Source organism: Condylura cristata, unplaced genomic scaffold (assembly GCF_000260355.1).
Source record: "Condylura cristata isolate star-nosed mole 26May11 unplaced genomic scaffold, ConCri1.0 scaffold00018, whole genome shotgun sequence".
Taxonomy (NCBI): domain Eukaryota; kingdom Metazoa; phylum Chordata; class Mammalia; order Eulipotyphla; family Talpidae; genus Condylura; species Condylura cristata.
This window is the reverse complement of record NW_004567119.1, coordinates 35,748,182-35,754,181: the sequence shown is the minus strand read 5'-3', so window position 1 is coordinate 35,754,181 and position 6,000 is coordinate 35,748,182. Positions and strand designations below refer to the sequence as shown.

Here is a 6,000-nt window from a genome sequence, read left to right as displayed (position 1 = left end):
ATTATCTCCTGTTCAAGTCTCTAAATTATTAAAAAAAATGAACATTTTCTGGCTTTAAATTACATGCTTAAATGCATATATTTTAAGGCATATATACAATGTGGGAACATTTTATAGTAGATTCATTATGCCTTTTTTTCTTGAAGCAATATTGAGAACCTCCAAAATCTAGTGTACTTTAGGTTCTAAGCATTTATATTTTTGTTCTATTTTATATTAAAAAAATTAAGGAATAATATTTTTAAAAACTAGGTGCTGAGTTAAGAATATTTTTTGCCAACACCGAACCTATATATCTCTCTACTCTCATTATACTTTTGAACTATTTACTATTTCTTTTCTAGGTAAATTTTTTGTTAAGGCTGAAAGCATAATTTTTAATGGCCAAAAATAACAACTTCTAGCCCGTCAAATTTATGTTAGAAGGTAAGGAAACTGTGATAATGAACTAAACTCAGATTTGGACAACTTAAAAGACAAAATCACCTGTTTCTCTTTCACTTTTTCTGTTTTGAATCTATTTTATCATGTCAAAGAAAATTCTAATGGTCAACTTTCTAGTTGGAATTTTTGGGGAAATTTAAAGTTACTTAAAAAATGAAAACAAAACAAAAATTTAATCAGTACTATTTCTGGCACAAATTGTACTTAAAACAATTAAAATATATTGGGCATAAAAATATTTGCAGCATATTGCTGCAAGAAACCCAGCAAGCAAACAAACTAAAATTTCATTAAAGCTGTCCCAAATATTTGAGAGAACAGTGTGTATTTAGTAGAAACAGTGGTGTTTTGCTTCTTGTTTCAATAGGGAACTAGAGGTTTCTGCTGAAAAGTGTTTGCCAGGTATTTCTGTCACCCACCTGTTAAAGAGGATGAGTAAAGGTCAGGGTGTTGCCATCTTGAACGCAGAGACTTAGGCCTTCTCCTTAGGGCCTCTGTTAGAGCTCAGAACACAGGTCAGAAGCTCAAAGTTCCACCCACTTGCATATTATATGATGTCCTTGTTCTTCCTTTTTATAGTTGAGTTTACTGGAAATGAAAAGTGCATCGCTGGCATTTTAATCAAAACAACCTCTGTAAAACATAAATGATGTGTAAAACCACTACCATACAAAAATAATTCTGCTTTATTGATTCTGAAAACAAGTCATCAGTCTATGAAACTCAAGAACAACCCAAGATTGATACAGAATTTCCTATTACTCAATGCCTGCTGAAAAGTGATTGATAGTTTAGAGAATAAGAAAGGGGAGAGACATTAGTAGAAAGCAATCATCAACATGAGAGAATATACTGTATGTTTTGTATCAGATTTTGAAATGTTTAAAAAAATTATGCCAATATCTTCCTGGAATCCACAATTGCTAATGGCAACAAGTATCAGTTCCAGGCAGATTGCTTAGCATGATTTTCTGGAGCAGTGAAGGTAAACAAACCAATCGCTATATAAACAAATATTACTTTTATGATTATTTAAATCCTTCTTGACATGGGGTAGTGAAACATTGGGATAAGGCATAATATCTTTTAGTTATCACAGGAATAGTTACACATAATGGAAAAACTCTTAATCGTACAAAGAATGAGTGTCATAGAAAATATCAACATAGTACAGAAGCATTTATAACCAGAGGGGTGTCTATATAAAAAACACATTTTTTTTAAAGCAAATCAACTATTAAATTATGAGAGGAAAGAGGGAAGTAAGAAGTCAAGGAAGGGGAGAGGGAATGCAAGGGAGGGGAAGAATGGAGGAAAAGGAGCAGGGATAGGAAAGAGGAGAGAGAAAGAGATGAGATTTAGTTACTGAAACCAAAATTCTAGAAGAAATAATTATGTTATGAGAAATAATAAGTTATGTTGGAGAGTTAAAGTAAATAAAATACACAGAAGTAGAAATGTTCTGTTTTGGAGTGAACATAAGAAAGAGAGCAAAACAAAATTTGTGCATTAAATAATAGTCATATGTTGCTGTATTTTTACAGAGTTATGCTCTGAGTCAGAACCACTGTCAACCTGTTCTGCAGGAAACCCTTTTAGTTTCAAGATCACTAGTAATAATTTTGATTAATAAAGTAATTGTAGGGTATTACTAAAATCTATTTCATTCTTAATTGATGAATAAAAGACACTAATGCTCTCAACGTGAAGATAATAGTAATTTATAGCTATTTCAAAGACGGAATTACAGTAAATCAATCCCATAGTTATTCCTTTTCTTTTTGAAAAACAAAAACATTCTGAACAAACAATGTATACAGATTTTATCAGCCTAAAAACACAAAATAGATTTAGACATCAAATGAAGCCAATATATAGTTGGATTTATTCAACACAATACTGTATACTTTTATGGAGATCTCTTGATTTAAGCAAATTAATAAGTATCCCCAAAGCTCTTTGACTTGAGAATGTGAGTAAATAGAGAACTCAATTATTCTCACAATACTATGTGAATCAATTTCTAACTTAATTATTTCCCAAAAATTCAGGTAAGTGCAAACTTTTTGGGTAAGTCTTTTTCCATGTTGAGGAAACAATAACAAAAGTCAAATAAAATGGGCAAAACTTTGACTATACACAGAATCTGGCTTAATTTTCTAAGTATTACATATTTAACTTCATTAAATATGGAGTGTGACTACAACATAAGAGAAAGACAACATCCAGTGAATGTAAATGATTCAGATTGAGACAAGTTATACATGTGGACATGGTTCCAAGTGTATTTGGTATAAAAGACCATGTTATCTAATATCCAAGATTCTTGAGCTGCCAGAAAATATCAAAACAATTAGGGCTTTTTGGAATGTGTAGTTAACTTCCTGCTGTAGGACAGGAATCACAGCTGCTACAGTAGCAGTGGGTTTCCAGATGTCAAGGCTGTACGGATAGTGAGGTAATTGCAGGAAGGAAGGGATACAATTTTGTTATCACAGATTACCCACCCCTTGGAAAACCATGGAGACGGCATTAATGTCAGTGCTTTGTATATACACATTATGAACAGGAGGTCTTCATGCTCAAGTGTGGAGGTCTGTACATTTGCTTCTCTTGAAAAGGAAGAGCCATACATTCTAAAGTATGTGGAAAACAGAGTAAATGGTCTCAAAGCTGTATTACTGCATTTAAAAAGCATCTCTAAGTGTTAATAGGCATTTATCAGCTAAAGTTTTCTCTTAGACTAAAAGGCAAAATAGTAAGGTTTACCACAAAGTGTTCCAATAGTAAGTTTTGTTCATTACAGTAAGAGAGATGCATATGTTTTGACACAGATTAATCAACAACCCTATTTAAGGCTGACTTTGGATATTTGTGGCCAAGTAGAGGAAACTGGATGATGATTTTCCAATATTCAACCAAGAATAATTTCTTTCTCAATTCCCCCGCCGTGCTGACAAAAGACTACTAGTAATTTAAAACTATAAAATTTTATTTGAAACATAGAACTAAGTTGCCATATTTGCATATGGGAATTTTACAGATGAAACTATTTTGGCGTATTTTACTGGTGAAATATCAGAATGTACTTGTTCACAGGTTATTGAGATTGAAGAAGTTCAATTTAATATTTTCGTTACTACTTAAGCTTCTCAATTATTCTTTAGATTGTAGAACATTTGTTTAATATTCTTTGTAAATGAACAGAGACATTAGTGACTTATTTCACCTACAAAGTAGAGTTGAGGAAAGAGTCTAAGAAATGTACAAATTTGGATTCCTTTGACCAGCCAAGAAGATAAAGGATATCTCATCTCCCTAGTACCAGAAATATTATTCTGTTAAATCTCTAAGGTTTTCATAAGTTTTATAGGCAGTTGAATATTATATTGATTCATATTGACTTAAAAGCAGTCAACTAAATAGCCACATATCATACCTCCAATTCTGAAGCTGTGTCTTCAAATCCTGTTGAAATTTAATTAATTTATTTATTTTGGATTTAGGATTAGAATTTTGTGGCTGTCTTGTTATACCTGCACTTATATTTCTGATCCAGGAACACTTGATTTGCACAATTCCAGAGAATACCATTTACATCACCATCTCCATTAACAGCACCTCCTAGTGTTGAGGTATGACCACAGGTCACATCTCCATGGCCAAAGGTATGATCCTGCATACCTTTGAAAACGACTTTTTAAATTTAGTATATCAAATGTAGTATAATGACATCTTCAATTCAATAGAACATTGCCAAAGTTTAAATAAAAGTACTGAATTAGTGGGGGCCTGAAGTACATTTAGACTATAACATTAATTAGGAAAAGGGCCATTGTCATTTTTGAGTCATGAAGAGGAAAAAAAGTTTCTTTTTTTGCCAATTAGAAAAAAAAAAAAAAAGATGAATAAGGGGAAAATTTGAGCCAAATATGGATAAGTAACTTTTTACTAATGTAGAAAAATAAACTTTTCTTTGTAACATTGCAAAATGCTCCCTGTTTGGGTGTAGTTCATGAGTTTTGTTTTTCAAGGTTTCCTGTCTTTCCACGGTATGTGAACATACTTATTAAAAACATCTACTCTCATAAGTCATTCTTTCCAGTGACAGTGCTGATTTTGCCTGTTACAAAAGAATAATCTCAAATTCATACAAATCCTTTATGGATTTATATTTATATAGTGTTTGGCATTTTCAATCAAGAGAAAATTCAAGGCAGATGGAACAGTTGCACCTGAAGTTAAACCTGTCTCTAGGGCAGAGGACTCTCTGGCCCTTTATCATCTGAGATCTTGTTAGTAAGCCCTCAGGCTTCTCCTACTGATCAGAAACTCTAATCTCATATGTGAAAATTGTAATTCAATAAATATTGTTTTGTTTAAATTTTAATGCCTCAGCATCATCTAGTAAAGGGTCTGTGGGAGCTTTGGAAAAATCCATAAAGGCATAGTAAGGAAAGAAAAATCAATTCAGTTGTCCAGATTTCTGTGACTATCACATACGTTCATTAGACCTTTCTAAATGTACACAGAAACTAAGTGACTCTTCATAATTTAATACATTTTAATCAATCGTAGTTTTTTTTTAGTTTTTGCTAGAGCCAAATCAAGCTAAATTCATTGTTTTAACAACTTTCAGATTTTTAGAATAATGTTTCAATTCCAAATAATATTTCTTTCTACAGTTTAAAAGTTAAGATTTTTTGGTTCCTGGATATTTCTCTTTTGATAACTTGTTTCCTAGATGTTCATGTACTTATTTTTTTTTTCTTCCTAGCAATACAGTTCCACAAAAATCCTCAAAGTCGTATCAAGTTAATAATTTTCTACCATAACACTACTGTTAGCTTAAAAAAGATATGTAATAATCAGTATTTATAAGAAGATGCATGGTTATCAACTTATTGTAATGATGATTTCCTAAGATTTCTACAGATCTTTTCTTTCTCAATATTTTCTATACCATCCCAGGAAAGCTGCATTTTAATACTTGGAGAAAGCCAGCATTATGGAAAGAAGTATAATGCTTTTCTGCTATAGTCAACTTCATGAAGATTTGTCTAGTAAGGTCTTGTTCTCTCATGAAAAAACTCATCTCTGAAATCATATCACTATATTTAACTATAATACACAAGAACACTTTCTGATGTTCAACCAAAGGTAAACATAATTGGCCTTCATTAAATTGGTTCACAGTGTAAATTTTCCAATTGGCACAAAGTATGTAGTTCACGTTCAACATCCCTTAAAATGTGCATATTTCCATCCACTAATTAATATTGTAAATGATGAATGTAACTTTGATATTCCTATGGCTTTGTATCCTGAAGAAACATTTTGCATTGTAAAGCTGTTCTCCACTTAACACATGAGCTCTCCATGCAAAATGTCTATAATAGTTATTAGAAGAACCAACCTAATTCCTTTTATATTGAGATAAGAGAAAAAATGTAAAACGTCTAGACAAGTGTACTCAACCAGGTCAATGTTTGGTAATATCAATGTCGTGAGAAAGGAATGCTACAAGCATTCGTGACTAGAGGTCATGAATACTGA

The 6,000-nt window shown here is 31.9% G+C and overlaps 1 long non-coding RNA gene across 1 annotated transcript in view; it reads right to left on the bottom strand.

Annotated features, from left to right (window-relative positions):
* Positions 1-976: 976 nt before the first annotated feature.
* LOC105853813 overlaps positions 977-6,000 on the bottom strand; it is a 42,955-nt gene continuing 37,931 nt past the window's right edge. Inside the window, exon 3 of the long non-coding RNA XR_001145582.1 lies at positions 977-1,032. This is a non-coding gene — a long non-coding RNA (uncharacterized LOC105853813). The remainder of the gene's footprint in view (positions 1,033-6,000) is intronic.